This window comes from Paralichthys olivaceus, chromosome 22, assembly GCF_024713975.1.
Source record: "Paralichthys olivaceus isolate ysfri-2021 chromosome 22, ASM2471397v2, whole genome shotgun sequence".
In the NCBI taxonomy this organism is placed as follows: Eukaryota; Metazoa; Chordata; class Actinopteri; order Pleuronectiformes; family Paralichthyidae; genus Paralichthys; species Paralichthys olivaceus.
This window is the reverse complement of record NC_091114.1, coordinates 10,674,555-10,690,424: the sequence shown is the minus strand read 5'-3', so window position 1 is coordinate 10,690,424 and position 15,870 is coordinate 10,674,555. Positions and strand designations below refer to the sequence as shown.

The 15,870-nt window shown below is 40.3% G+C and overlaps 1 protein-coding gene across 9 annotated transcripts in view; it reads left to right on the top strand.

The window, feature by feature from the left end:
• The window catches only part of LOC109634699 (glucosidase 2 subunit beta-like), a 169,574-nt gene that overhangs the window by 112,741 nt on the left and 40,963 nt on the right, over nucleotides 1-15,870 (top strand). For 6 of the 9 annotated variants that reach the window (XR_011239897.1, XR_011239894.1, XR_011239893.1 and 3 more), the window contains one exon: nucleotides 3,996-14,595. The gene's annotated coding sequence lies outside the window, so the exon portion shown is untranslated. The remainder of the gene's footprint in view (nucleotides 1-3,995; nucleotides 14,596-15,870) is intronic. The other 3 variants (XR_011239895.1, XR_011239896.1, XR_011239898.1) reach the window with 3 other exon arrangements.

The following is a 15,870-nucleotide window of genomic DNA, read 5'->3' as shown; positions in this document are numbered from 1 at the left end:
ATACTGTTGCATCATAACTATACCTCATAAGCTGATGTATTTTTTTCCCTAATTTGAAATTTAGCATAAATTTAGGTTAAAAGTGTTAAAAGTATTAAAAAGAATGCACAGCACTGTATATAGGAATGGTGTTTATGCACATGTGTAACACACCTTATACTACAGCTACATTTATATGTCGCACATATTGTTTCACTGTGTTTACTCTTATTTATCTACCTTCAGCTATTATTAGTGATGCATTGTTTACTGAGTATAACGTCTCATGATTTCACACAATTCTCCCAGTGTAAGCAGTCTGCCTCGTACCATGCATGCGATCTGTGATGTTGTTATGTAATAGACTGTGGGGTTTCTGCAGCTCAGTCCTCTGCTCATTAAGCGGGAGCTAAATCAGTTGTCAGGTATCCAATAGGCTACCTGATATATTCCTACCCTGCTGGGGCAACCGAGTGGCTGTTTGCCTGCTAGCAATGCAATAGCCTCAGGCCATGTAGCCCAGGGACTTCTGCTTTTTATTTATCTGGTTTCAGCTCCGATACACACACTCTATTTGATGGCAAATCTATTAGCTTTCACCTTCAGTTTTCTGAATAATACTGAGGTTTGCTGAAGATGTCAATCAAGTCAGACAATAGGCATTCAACTCAAACTGCACAGTCTATACTAGGTGTTGTTCTTTTAGCTAAAATGTTGATTTTGTCAAGATGTGTTTATGCAGCTAAATCTGACAACGCACGGTTTAATTATCATGTTTATTTTGCTTCTGCGAAGATAAGCGCTCGGATCGATCAGCTAAACAGGCAAAACAAAAACAGTTTTTCGAGGGATAAAATCCATTCTGATTCACCGCCGTCTCAAGGAATCAACACAATATAACTCTACATTTTAATCTCGTTTTCATTTCACGTTTTAAATAAGCAACAGATGCCAAAGCTGATGTCAGCATAAAAAACACCAAGACTGCACAGGCTGGAAATTCTGCCAATCACGCAGACAGCGTCAGTATCAACTCAATGACAAATATTGCAAAGGGCAACATTGGCATCTGGAATAAACTTTGTATTGCATCACTGCCATATGGAGGACATGTGATGTTGCCTCATAAAAAACTTTTCCTTAGATAAAACCTGCGCCCACAATAAAAAAGATTCAACAGTCTGCAGCTCCTCCGTCTACTCAATGATCATAATGTGGGCTTCACCACGCACAGTGTGCTAACTACGTTGGAAGACTGTAGTTTGAATGGACAGTTATTTAAGGAGGAAACAAAACCTACTTGGAGTTTTTATAAAGGGTTTTTGAACTGACTGACCACGCATGTGTTGCTACAGATCCGAAAAGGGAAGGAGGGAGTTGTGGGAGGGATTCAAGAGGGAAGCTGAGCACATGCTGAGCACACACAGACACGCACACTAGCACATACTTACACACCTCCATTCAGCACATTTGCACATGAAGGGGCAGGGATGGAAAGTCTTTCCAGTTGAGCGTAGGCGTATTTGTGTGTTGACTCCAAATTGCTTAAAGGGCCCAGAGGCTTTATATTGCGTTAAATCTCCGACTCAGCTTTGTAGAAACTAGTTCAGGCCACCTGTTCTATGGAGTGGGAGACAGCAGGGCCCTCGACAACTGACTGACTGGTTGACTGACGCCCACCACATCCCAGTGCCGCTTTCACTCTTTTGGAGATTGTTTTTAAGCTTCCTCCTTTGAAGGGAGGCCAGTTATACCCTCAGGGCTGAGAGGGAAAAAAAGGGCGCTCGCGTTGAGTCGGCGTGCGACAGTCACATCCGTCTCCCTCACGTCCACACACACTGCAATCTATTCAGTCACGATACTGACGCTTCACAGTCAGCCACCAGCATACATTTTATTTCACTCACTTATTTATTTATTCATTTATTTGGAGTCAACACAATTTAAATACATCTGCATGTATGTACAGTTTCAGACTTACACCTGTTGGCTACAGCATCTAAAAGCTTTAGTATGTTTTATAATAATGAGATTAGTCTATATGATCCTATTTTTCTTTGGAGCAGGTGGAAAACTATACTATTTGCAGTAGTAGTTGTTTGCTATTTGCATATTTTTTATATGTGAATCTTATTGTTTATTTGATAAGAATCTTTTTTTTTTCTTTGGCCACTTGAGGGCTGCTTCCCTTTTATCCCTGTTTTGGTCTCCACCACCTCCTGAGCATACTACATGACTCTTCATCCAATAGATGCTCCACTATGTTTACTAGCTAGTTGCTAACTGTTATTGTCTGCTGTTTGGTGCTGGGAAGGAATACACAGTGGGATTTTTGCTAAAAATGAAGATGAAAGCCACAAGAGTGAATCAAAATAGTGAAGCTATTGACCAAGACAACAAACTTAAAGATGCAAAGAAGTTATGATGATCAATTCCTCATGAGCATGTCATTATTTAATCTATTGTTGAGAATCTAAAGCTTTATTTGTGGACAAATTTGAAGATAACAAGATATAAGTACACACCAAAAAAAAAACTGTGGTATCAGTATTCACTACCATTCCACAGTGTCAAAAAATAACTTGCAGATGTCCTGTGGAGTAGCATTAACACAGTTTCTCAGTAGTTGAGTTTGCAGATATCATATAGGAATAAAGAGAAGTGAGAGGATTAGAGTTGCAGATGAACAAAGACTAATATTGACAGTATGGGAAAGAGAAGGGGGGGGCGAGAGTATGATACACAGATAGAGAAATAAACAGCAACAAATGTGACAGAGACCAGGACGATGCTGGAGGGAGAACTGTGCTTTGAGAGGAGGAGAGACACGAACTGACTGAGCAGAAATCAGCAGAGGGAGGAGCGGGGAAAGAGAGAGAGATGTGAAACTGGTAGAGGGAGGGTGGGAGGGTTGGTATAAGCAGCACTGCCTGTCGTAGCGGAGGGTGAATGTTTCTGTGTTTGTGCTCTCACGTCGGCGAGCGAGGCTCAACACTTCCCCTGTGGAGTGAATGAGCGTCAGCGTGTCGCGGTGGGAGGCTGGAAGGCCGAGCTGTGATAGCATGTGCTTACCAGGGGCCTCCCGCAGTCGGCTTCTTCCACTTACAGTGCAGGAGGCTGGGTGAAAGGAGGGTCGTGGGCCTGGGAATCCATAATGCCATAAGTGCATAAAAATGCGTTTTTAAATTCCCCGTAAATGACACATGAAGTCAAACATAATACACAGGGATTATTCAATTTTAGGACAATTACTAACACTGTCACAGGAGTTGTATCAGTTTTAATGTCAGCTTCTGGCTCAAACAAGGCCAAATTATATCTGCTCAAAGTGCACGTGGATTGCTTTAAAAGTGTGAAATGGTTTCAAATGTCAAGGGGAACAAGCCAAGTTATGACAGCGTATATCAAGCAAAGACAAAGTGCACTGACAAAAAGGAACAGTGGTTACAAATTGAAATTAACCAGCAGGGATATGACGCAAATCAACAGTGTTGGGAGATGCTGCTAATTTGCATAAAACCTAATAATGTCATACCTTTGTAGAAGTGTTTGCAAGAGGGATTTAGTTTGTTCAGAGCGTAAAAGTCATCAAAGTTGTTGCTGTTCCTGCTCCAATTTACAACTTAAGCAACATAAAGGGGTCACAAAATGTTTCTGTTGATAGAAAATTGAGAAAATGACAAATGAGCAGCTAATTATGTCCATATAAATATGTTGCAATGTCACAAACCTTGTTTATGCTGTACATTTTCTAATTATTGATTGTTTAATAGAATGTTTAATCTTTGTATTGAGCATAAACACCATATTTGAAATAATAAATACAATTTTAATTAAAGTAACTAAAATAATGAACCTAGTCTATATAGTGCAACAGATGGTATTATCAAGTGGTGCTAATAGCAGGTTAGATATCAGACTGTGGCTGTATTTGTAATTGAGATTCTCTTTTCTTGAACTGTAGCAACAAAATATGATTATTTTATCATCATGTCTGTATTTTTATCTATTTGCAGATTGTTTACCTTTTGTGGCAGACCCATAGATGGTAAATAAAGATGGACGACGCGTCTCCACCTTCTCCCACTAAAGCCAAAATATCCCGGATAAGAACTGAGTCTGCGCAGTAGCGACTGGGGATGAAGCCACGATAGCGAGGTACTGCTGATACATATGCTCCACAAATTGCATCAAGTAACTAAGCCAACCACCAGGTGGCAATCAAGACACTTTGGCTTCACTTGTGGGAAGCAGTCGTGTCGTCTATCTTTATATGCATGTCTATGGTCAGACCACACTGAGAGAATTGGGCCTTTGCTGCCAAATATTGTGAAGGTGTTTGTAAGTGAAGAGCTCGTGTTTGTGTCGTTTACCTTTTGTGGACAATTTCATCTGTTAATATGAGCTCTGGTCTTGTGGCACCGGCTCCGCGCAAATGCAGCCTGTGACAGACCGGAACTTGATCGACAGTGGCAATCCAAACACTTTCCGTGCCCTTCTGTGGCTGTTTCTCCCTCTGCAAATTGTTGTTTTTTCCCTCTTGTAGCCCCCATTAGGATGATAGATGAGAAGAGATGCAGAGGGGATGGTTAATCTTTCACAGAGAGAAAGACCAGAGAGAGGAGAGGAGGGGAGGCGGAGAGCAGCATGCCCTGTACATAAATAAACAGGATGTTGGGATTTAGCAGGAAAATGCGTGGAGGGGAGAAAGATTACGGTGATCACCACTCACAGATAAGAGGATGGACGGCCGAGAAAAGGGAAAGAGAAGGGGACAAAGACGAGTGAGTCTGAGTGAGGAGATAGAACATGATTGGAAGAGAACAACATGCATAACAGATGGAATGAAGAGTCTGGATGAAGGGAGAGCAGAGAAAGTGGGATATAACGAGGGGGAGACAGAGAGCAGCGGGATCCTGGTGGGCGAGGGGAGGGGATTCTGGAGGGCTATATTGGGCTCAGTTTCTCCACAGGAGCTGCTTAATGAGCACAGAGTTTGTAAGTAATTATTGGTTATCAACCTGATAATAGTCATTGCTCCATTTTGTGTTGCAGTTTCCACATACTTATACAATTATGGCAATTATTAATGAAGCTGCGTGTTTGCATCGCTGCTTTGCATTTCAAAGATATCGCGTGGCCAGACTCGGACATTATTTTTGTATTACATAATACAGGTTACTGGGTAAGAAAAATGAATAGTTGTATTCTTCTAAACAACCTAGAGACTGTTCAGTTTTCAAAACAAATGCCAGGATTTTATTTAGGAAAGGAGGCAAAGTGACAATGTGAATTAAAATTTCCCCAATAATTGCAACTCCGAAAATTTCAATCTAACATTTGGATCCTTGGGAAAATTGAAATTGAGAGTTGGCATGCTGCAGGAAGTGTTAGAAAGGAATTAAAGGCAGAGACAGACCAGGGGGCAATGGGGCAGAGGATCCTCTGCTGTGTAGGGAAGTCATCCATTTTAAGGGCTGCAGCTCACTACCTGCTAGCTTTTCATTAGCAGGTGAGACACAATGATAGGATTTGAGGAAGCGGACGGATGGCCCAGCAGACAGACAGATGGCTCTCTGCTCCATTATCCAGGGACACAGCGCTGCAGTGGACATATCATACTCTCCACACACGCTGGATTGCAGTCAGACAAAAGAAGAGAGCACTTGACGCTTTTAAGAGAATAAAAGAGGCAGAAAATCATGTAGCGATGCATCGGGGTGATCTACAAATCTACAGAAAGCTGAACAAGAGATGTGAACACACTGACAGAGTAGTCTCAGGATTTGTAGCTTGAACAGTGCCCTGAGATTTTGTGAATGAAATCTGTCTCTTTAAATAATGGAGTGTTTGCTTTTCCTCGGTTTTTTAGAAGAATCAGATTTAAATTTCAGATCAGCGTTGAGAGGCGAAAAAGAGACACGATTGCTGCTCAGCTCAAAAAGCAAAGAAGTCAGCGGTTACTTTTCCAGACTGTGTTGATTCGGTCGTCAATTACAGCAGCGGCAGTCGCGATAAATAAAAGTCAACAACTGACTAACTGCAGAGCCCTGTCACTGGCACTCATCCAGCACCCGCTGCAACATCTTGAGTTATAGTCCTGGAGTACACGCCTGCCTGTATACACACATCATTGATCTCTATAAGTTCTTCTACACATTTGATCAAAGCTCGTTGAGGGTGGATGGCATTTTTCGAAAGCGAGACGACCAGAGATACACCTGAGGAAGAAAATGGGGGGGTGCGTCTCTTCTGCCGCGACAGATCTGGATCAAAAGTACCTATTGCAGAATCAAAGTCAGCGCCATCAATATTTCATCATAGGAGAAGCTGCTGGTTGTCACACACCCACTCCTGCAACCTTTCGTTTCCACTTCTTTGCTTTTTTGTCCTTTCCTTCCTTTGGCTATTTTTGTGGACGAGATGCCTCCTGAAGATTAGTTTTATTTTCCCATGTTCTTGTGTTTACAGTGATTATAGACACCCTTTGTCTAAATAATGACATCCTGATTGCTGGCTGTCATGCCCACGTCATGTTGATCTTTTAGTCGTTTTTTTTTTTTTTTTCATCCCCTATTTTCAATTTTAAGCATGAATAAGACATTTACGGGGAACCATACAATCACTGTCAACCTTCGATGGAAACTCCAACAATTGGTTACAATAAGTAATTAGCACTTAACACTAATGACACCTGAGACTGATGTGACTGTCAATAAACCAAGAATTGGACACATTAAATTGAAGATGATTTTTACCATAATTTACATTGTCAGGTCACCACCATTTAGGTCATTTAGGTAGACTTTTACATATTTTATAGAATAATTAAAAACAGTTACTATGTAAGAGAAAAAGTCTTTGATTATTGGAAGTGGTAGGATAAATGTTCTTTGGACGCACAGACTATATGTAAAGATGGATGATGCCTCTCCATTGCCTCCCACTTTCCAGAAATTGCCAAAATATCCTAAATATAGACGCTAACATCTTATGCTTAAGACGTAATTTTGAGCCAGAATCTGGCGCCATGGTGTCGAGGTCCCAAAACTACACATACTCGACCAATCGCAAGTAAGTCTTCTCTGTCACTCTGTATCTATTAATTAATTAAAACCAAACATACTGGAGAAAATAGCACTTGAACAAACATCAGTGTGATAAGAACTACCTTGAATTACAGAAACCATCATTGAGAAAAATGTATTAGACGTTTACTTTGACACAAGGCAGGGCGTATTATTTATTTATTATGTGTTTATTATATGTCCATTTGTTTTGGATTATTATGCTGTGAGCCAGAAGGGGTTGATTGTCCATCTTTATATACAGTTGAGGTTTTACTATGTCAAAGACAATCTGTACAACTGGTGGTGATATTTCAGTCTGGACCAGCACTGATAGGCTTTCAGTCGCTCTGCTAGTATGGGTAAAGAAAAGAAAATGGTGAAAGCAGCAGGATGAGTCTTCTAGTCCCCTGTGCAAATCCTTTATTTCCCATAGTGCAACTTGATAACATCTTTCACTAGACCCCTCAGCCTGCTCCACATCCCCATCTGTAACTCAGCCTTTCTCTTATAAATCTGTCGTCTCCTGATGAAATCAATATGACCTCACTAGAGTTATTTCATGCATTGGATGTACATTATACAATATGCAGCATTCTCCTTGTTTGAGTGGTGGTCTCTGTGGTAAATAAGATAATATGTATGTGTAAAATAAGTGTAGTTCCCCTTTAAAAAAATAGAGGAAATAACCCAACCCCAAAAAAACTTAATTGTGGGGGGTTGCCATTCTTTGACATCTCTGTGTCGGCTCAGTTTAATTCGTTCTGTTCCCGTTGACAGTGACATTTGCTAAAAATAGAGAGAGACCCTCCTTTACTTGAACTACTTTAGAGAAGCGTCCAGCTATCCCTTGGCCTAAAAATTCAAAAATCTCTTAAACTTGAATACCCAAACCTCCATCATACAGCCCATAAAACTGTCAGCAGTCACCAGGTTTAGTCTAATTAAGGCCAAGCGATACCTACTGTTCGATATGGGAAATGGTGTGGGCTCAAATTGTGTCAGCACACAAAAGATTAAAACTTATGAGAAATCCATGCAAATAAAACTCCAACAAGTTAAAAGAACTTTAGTGAGACAGTATGTCATATTCATGAATACAACCCCAATGTGTCAGAATTTGGATTCTTCTCCTAAAAACTGTGAGGCAGCAGCATTCACGCTGTGCAGAAACTAGGCTACACTGTGCTTAACATGGCACCACACCGACTAATACAGGAAGAGGTTAAGTTAATGCATTCGGGAGAAAGGGAGAGAGAGAGAGAGAGAGAGAGAGAGAGAGAGAGAGAGAGAGAGAGGAAGTAGGGAAGAGTTTCCCCCCACACAACAGTATTAAAGCAGAGGAGGGAAATGAAACTTTGCATTATTTTTAGTCGGAAATTATGTCTGTGCATCTCAGTAATTATAAAGCAATTCAGAACTGACTGATAGGCCTCCGGTGGACTTTTTTCTCCCCTCCCTGCTCTCGCTGCCTTATCTTTTCCCACCACAACTGCACAGACTCCTACATGCATTTTAATATGGTAATTATCAAGTGAATTCTAAACACCAACCAAAAGAAAAAGCTGGCGAAAGCATTTAAAATGGGATTCAGCCACCAGCTTCCTATATCAACACAACTCGTGCTTCTCTCACTTCCTGATTAGGGGGATTTATTCAGGGTATTTATAGCCCCTATCTCTTTTGTGTCTCCTGGCAGGCGTGCTATTTACTGTATTTTGCTGCCGTCATTTGGCTGATGTGCCATCTCGATAAACTTTGTCAATGAATCAGGGAGCTTATTATCGAAAAAAAAAAAAAGAATACAATTGTTAAATGTAGAGGAGCAGTGGTCAGGCTGAGCCTTTCTTTAGGATGTCCTTCCTTCTACGTGCATTAAGTTATGTATTACAATGTCTTGGAAAGTTGAGTTTGCAGATTGTTTTTAGTTTTTTTCCTCCACCTCAGCTTGGGAACAAAAAGAAAGTGTTGTTTGACAACCCTGGTCCCAAAGTTGCTTTTTGCTGGCTAGAATAAATGGATACGGTAGGAGAGAGAAAGAGTGAGGAGGAGGAGGCGAGGACCTCCCTATGGACTCCTCTTTCTCCAGGCAAGTTTTTCTCTTGTTTGATGAAGCTCAACAGAGTTTTCTCACCAAGCCAAAGTTAAGGAGAACAGCAACTGCGGTGCTACGGGTGAAAACATCTTAGCTTTATTTACCAAAAATCCCTTTCAGGGGATAGGAAACGTCAGTCGCTCCTGTTCTGCTTTGTTTAAGAGGTCACAGAGGCCAATGGATCATTTTGTCTCTGGTTTATGTTGGGGTGGGCCAAACGTGGGTACTTTTTAAAAAAGGTCTTTCTCACTGTTTTAAATCTGGTCACTCCACCTTCAGTGTCGGTATCGAGTTCTTCCAGGCGGCGTTAACTGGAGTAGGTATGTAGTAGCTGCATATTTAATATTTGTAAAGCAGCTAAACCTAAAGTATTCTTTAAACTATCTTATAGTGAGTAAATGTCCTGTATTGGCTGAATGCCGATTTGTAGATGTGACATTGCATAAAACATTGTGAAGTATGTTGTAGTTTGTTGTGGTTGAAACGAATCAACAGCAGTTTAGACGCCTCATGATGTCCTGATAAAACGATCTCCCCCTGACATTTTCCTTTAGAGTAAGTTGACAAGACAGATGAATCGTAAAACTGTGTATGTTAAATAATTCTGGTTAATGTTGTTTGTGTTGGTGGTTAGCTTGATGGACAACGCCTCTCCTCTTCCTTCCATTTTCTGGAAATGAAGCCAAAATATGCCATATACGAATGTCGCCATCTTGTGAATTTGGAGCCACAGTCAGTGCAGTAGCAATCAGGGCAATGGAGCTGCAGCAGTGAGGTCCCACCGATGGGATGTTGTGTGTGGCGTCTTTTGCCAGTTGTGATGTCAGAGTGACCAAATGAATCATGTTGTCCGATTGTTGGATTTGATCAAGATGGCTAAGTCATTCCATTGTGTTTTGTTAGCAGGTGCTGTAGCCTTATTATTCAGTTTAATCTTCTCTGTGTATATAGGTATAATTCCTTCTGTCCCTTTTCTCCGTGTTCCTCTCTCGATCTCTTCCTCCCTCCTGGGTTAGCTTTGCAGCCTAGCCTGTGGGCCCAGGGATGTTGTATTAATTAACTCGCCTCACTGCACTCTCATCAAGCTGCCAGTAAATGGCCCCGCTCCAAGTTTCCCTCCCGGAGTGCACCAAGATGGCAGCATCCGTAAACAACTTCAAATTTACGGTACTGCAGTCACAGCGGCGTGGCCCCTGCTACTCCTTACACTGAGGGAAGTCAGGCTGGAGCATGCAATTCAAACAGAGCCTCGCTCCACATGCTGCTGCGTGGTTTAATATGTAAATGCATTGTTGTTAGACTCAAACTGCCATCACAGTCATCTATTTTCCCTCTACCACTCTGATGTCGGTGATTTGCAGTCGCTGCTCGGAACAAAGTGCAATCTTTTTAATGTGCACTGCAGTACGCTATGTGCCTATTGCTTCAGTGGTGGAGCAGTCATAAACAACTTTGTATACCTTTTACGTTGCATGATTAAAATGGGTGCAGATCTTTGTCAATATTAACATGGCTTGACAAGCAGCCATGCATATGACTCTGCTCCTCAGAGAGAGTGCAGATTGTAATGAGGTAAATACTAGTGTGTTTCTGTAGCTGGGATGTCAGCAGCATTTGAGCTGAGCTGCTAAAGAAACTCACAGTGGATAAATACAGCCCACAATCCCAGAGAATTCCCAAAGCCCTGCTATAGGTTTGAAAGATGCAACAAATTCCAATCAGAATGAAATTTTTTATTCGTGTTGTGTTACAAATGCTAGTTAGAAGTATATCTTTTTGCCTTGTTTTCAGTCTAAAAGCAATATTTGCCGTCATACGTGATTTTTGATAGTCACAATAATGATATTGTCAAAGTACCAACAAACCCAGAACAGTTATAGAGACGCAAAAAAGACGACAAAAACATGCTCAAGAAAGAAATGCCAAACAACCAGCAAAAGTGCACAAAGAGCCGAAAACAACTAACAGATGCAAATCAGCTACAAAGACACAAGAAGAGTCCACAACTACAAGGAAAGAAAGAAAAAATGCTAAATGTTAGACAAAAGACCACAAATATAGCATTTTACGTGTCTCCATCCATTGTTATTGCGTTTTTTAGGAAACTCCTCCTTCCTTCAGTTAAGCATTTTAAATGCAGGCTCCCCACACTGAATACAGCTTAAGCTAGTCAGGAGCATTTAATTAAAATGCAATAAGCTCAAAGATAGAGTGCAGCACAGCAGGTCTACATTGTGAAGGCCAAGCACAGAAATACTCCAACGTAGCATCATCCATAAACTACATCTGAGGCATTTTTTTTTCTCTGTGGACTCTGTAGCTTCTGTCTGTTTTCTCTCTCATTGGCAGCAGTGGGCGAAAATAGCCCTCACAGAGACACACCCAGAAGAGAGTCAAATCAAACATCATTATTCCCCTGGTAAATATTGTGAGGAGATCTCATCTCCACTGGCTGGAGGAAATGACTGATGTGGCTCTATTCTTTGTCTGCTCTGGTCAACTTTAAATCAGGTCTTATTACAGGAGAACAGACGCGAGCAACACAGCCAGCAGCTGCTTCATCCACCGCCTAGCACACATGTAATTATAAGGACACAGCATAAACTTAACCACATACAGAAACTGGCCCTTGAGACTAGTAGACGAGAGCTGACAGTGGGGGGTTACAATCTTTAAAGAATCTCAGGAAGTCTACTCTATTCTTTTTTTTTTTGGTGTCTCTGATTCACATGCACCCAAAGTTATATTTTTAGGAGTATGTGTACCATCACTTTTGCCTCCTGCTAGCTCTCTGTCCACCTGCAATTCTTATATGCTTGCTTTGTCAGTAAATCGCTCTACTGTAACAAATTACATCATAATATAACAGTCACAGACTACAGCAGTGATTTTTATGACAGCTAATAATACGCATTTAGTTTTGTTATGCAAATATCAGAGCCATATCTTTACCGATGCTAATTTGAATGTGAATTTATTTGTACATAGGAGTTAATGTCACATTCTCTCTCTCCTCTATAGTTTTGAAAGCCAACCAACTCTAGCTTTAATGATAATGACATATTAACACCCCCTTATGTGAAAAATTTTGACCAGCAAGGGGCCCTAGTGAAGATGGAAAGCTTTGAGAGAATAACCAATTATCAAAATGTATTGGAAGGACAGCCTTGCTGACCAAAAAAGCCTTATTTACCCATCTCCGCAAAGCCTATACCCATCAGTTAAAAGCAAAATGTATCGATAGCAATCACTGACAGAACAACGTCTGTCTCTAAGACGAAGTTGGAGTCCTCTGTAGTTTCCTCCAAGCTCAAACTCATCTTTGATTTCCAAAGGCAACAGTCAGAGACATGGATTTCCTGTCTGGTCTCCTCAGACTATTGGCGGGAGCTGAGAAAAAGGAGAGAGAGAGACAGGGGAAGAAGCAATGTTTGTTGATTGCCATCCTTGTGCCGGCGGCTTGCCACAGCAGCTATTCTTGGGGCTTGTTTTTGCGTGGGGGGTTGCGAGAGAGGAGAGATTTTGCCATGGCACTGCAAAATGAGAAATGACACGGTTTCCCCAAACATGGCACCTCATCGGTCTGTTATGGATTAGTTAAGGCTGTTATTCTAATCTGCAGCCCTTTTCTTCACTGCCTCATTATGGAAAGGAGGTGCCAAGGCCTCATAGGGAGAATAACATGGAGCCGTCGTTAGGGAAGATAGATGGTGTCTTGTTGACAGAAGCCATTGCTGATCTGACGGGGCTAGAGGAAGCCAAGCTCCAACAATTTGTGATGTAAGAACTTAAATCCAATCACTGAGCATGTTTGACCGTGGACAGCAAGAAATAGACAGACAGCAGAACAAGGTCCTATGCTGAGCAGGATTCATTGTTTTCTCACAAATAGATATATGATGCAAAAGAGAAGCATTCAACACTGTATATTATACTCTGTGAGCTGCATCAGTCACAGGAGGGCATTTCTACATGCAGTGCATTAAAAACAGGCCTTGTTGTCTTTGATCGTGAACATTTTAATTTATTTTAATGCTACTTTGACTTCATGTCACTGTTTTTAGCTTTGCAATTGGATTTGTGCTCGATCCACCGCCTGTCATCACTTGCCCTCTTAAATAGTCAGATGCATCCTCTCCAACCCTTCACAACTGCTTATTAAAAAGAATATTTCTGGTGATGCTTAATGGAAGAGCCTTGCACAGAGAGAAGGCACTTGTGAATTTACCTGTGAATTAACCATGATACCAGGCCATTAAAGGGACCTTATAAAAGTCAAGTAGAAGGCCACTATTCATCCACTCCATCCCAATCAGTTTAGAGTCCTTTTCATTTGAAATGTTCAAGAGCATTTTCATTGGTGGAAACACAATGATCGATAGAGGACAAACACTCAATTAACAAATGTGCATAGAGCAACATATTTTGACTTGGTGTACGAGGGCACTTGTTTATTCGCTATTTTAAAGAATCTTTTCTTCTTTACATATTTTTTTCAGTATTATTAGTTCATTAGATCTCCAGGTCATAATAAAATGTTATATATGCTAGCTTTTGTAGCACATGTAGTTGTAGGTGGGATAAATTTAAAAAATCATTCACAGTGGTTTGAAGACATGTCAACATAGTAGAAGATAAGGCAACGCAGTGAAATGTGACCATTTGGAAAACCACCAGGTATTTTTGTAAGTATACATATATATTTTTTATTACACATACAATGTTGTCATGGTTTATAGATACTTGTTACTTGTGATATGTTCTCTAGATCTTTAGACCCTAGAAGACCTAATGAAGTGTTGATGGTGGTGTGTATGTACAGGTAAATCCATCTTTAACACGCGACAAAGCTACTGTGTTTTGGACTTTTTGTTTGGATTTTTTCTGATACTGGTGCTAAATCAATACTTTTAAAACTGTTTTGGTGCGTAAATGGTGCCAAAATGATGGTTGACAATACGAATTACTATATAATAATGATTGTTGAAAAATGGAGGTTGAAATTTATCATATTAACTTTTAAAAGATCCCAGGAACTGGCAGCAGCAGCTGAATTCATTTGAAGTGCCTGATTTTGTGGAGGCTATGTCTGTATCTTTTCTTCTAGGGAAAAGGAACTGTTCCAGGTGATGCTGACAACAAGGACAGCTCTAAACCTTGAAGGAAGACCAGAATGTATATGTGTCCAAGTGCAGGCCGGCAAGCCCAACAACTGCTCACAAGGAGGTGAAAAGCAATGGCGAATAAAAAGTTGTCCACCTTCTTGCCTTCTGCTGGGTGGATTGATGCAGGAGACAGTGGTAGAAGATCCAGGACACCACAGGCTCTCAAATGCTCAACAGTGACACGGCTACAGATTTTGCACCTCATGCGGAAAAGGATTCTCTTCAGTGCATCCATGAGGAACTGATGAACTGAATGGAGAAAACAACCCAGGAAATGGACTTTATTGCGGTAAGAAATCATGACACAAGAAACACCGACATTATTCTAACAAAAAAAAAACCTCTGACATATGTCAAATGTAAGGTTTCCTACACTAGAGGTGAATTATTTACATGATGCAGAATCAGCTGGGTTATATTCTAATATCTCTCTTTTTTATCTCATTGGTTAGTATGTCATCAAAACTATGATAAAAAAGTCATAGGTTAGTATGTCATCCAAAAAATGATAAAAAAAAGTCATAGGTTAGTATGTCGTCCAAAATATGATTAAAAAAAAGTCATAGGTTAGTATGTCGTCCAAAATATGATAAAAAAAAGTCATAGGTTAGTATGTCGTCCAAAATATGATTAAAAAAAAGTCATAGGTTGGTATGTCGTCCAAAATATGATAAAAAAAAGTCATAGGTTAGTATGTCGTCCAAAATATGATTAAAAAAAAGTCATAGGTTAGTATGTCGTCCAAAATATGATAAAAAAAAGTCATAGGTTAGTATGTCGTCCAAAATATGATTAAAAAAAAGTCATCGGTTAGTATGTCGTCCAGAAACCTCTAAAAAAGTCATAGGTTAGTATGTCGCCCAGAAACACTTAATAAAGTCATAGGTTAGTATGTCGTCCAAAATATGATAAGAAAGTCATAGGTTAGTATGTCGTCCAAAATATGATAAAAAAGTCATAGGTTAGTATGTCGTCCAGAAACCCCTAAAAAAAGTCAGGTTAGTATGTCGTCCAGAAACCCTTAATAAAGTCATAGGTTAGTATGTCGTCCAGCGCTTTTGAGTCAGAATAATATTATATACATCATGGAAAACATTTTTACACAGATGAGTTGTTAAAGTCATGTTCCTTCGGAGTCATTTTGAAACAATGAATCATGGTATCATTTATCATTTATCTTTATTTTCAGTCATAGATATCACAACACACAGTACAAATTTTTCTCAGCAACTGTGCATTACCAAAAAGCCTCCACTTTCCATGCCCCAAACACAGAATAATAATTTAGCAAAGAGTTAGAACTGCAGTGTAACTATTTGTCAGTAAACAAATGCAATGACTCCTCAAGACACAAGACATGTACTGCTGTCACTTTGTTTGATATATTCTGTTCGCTTATCAAGCATTTGACAACAGTTACAATGTCATTACCTCACAACTGTGACCTTTTACAGCTCTACTTGCCTATGTGTGAAACTTACCGCATTGTCATTGTATAGGAGGCCGTACAATAAATGTATGTGTAGTAGTTCATACAAAAATGTCATGTCTGCTAAATCATAAA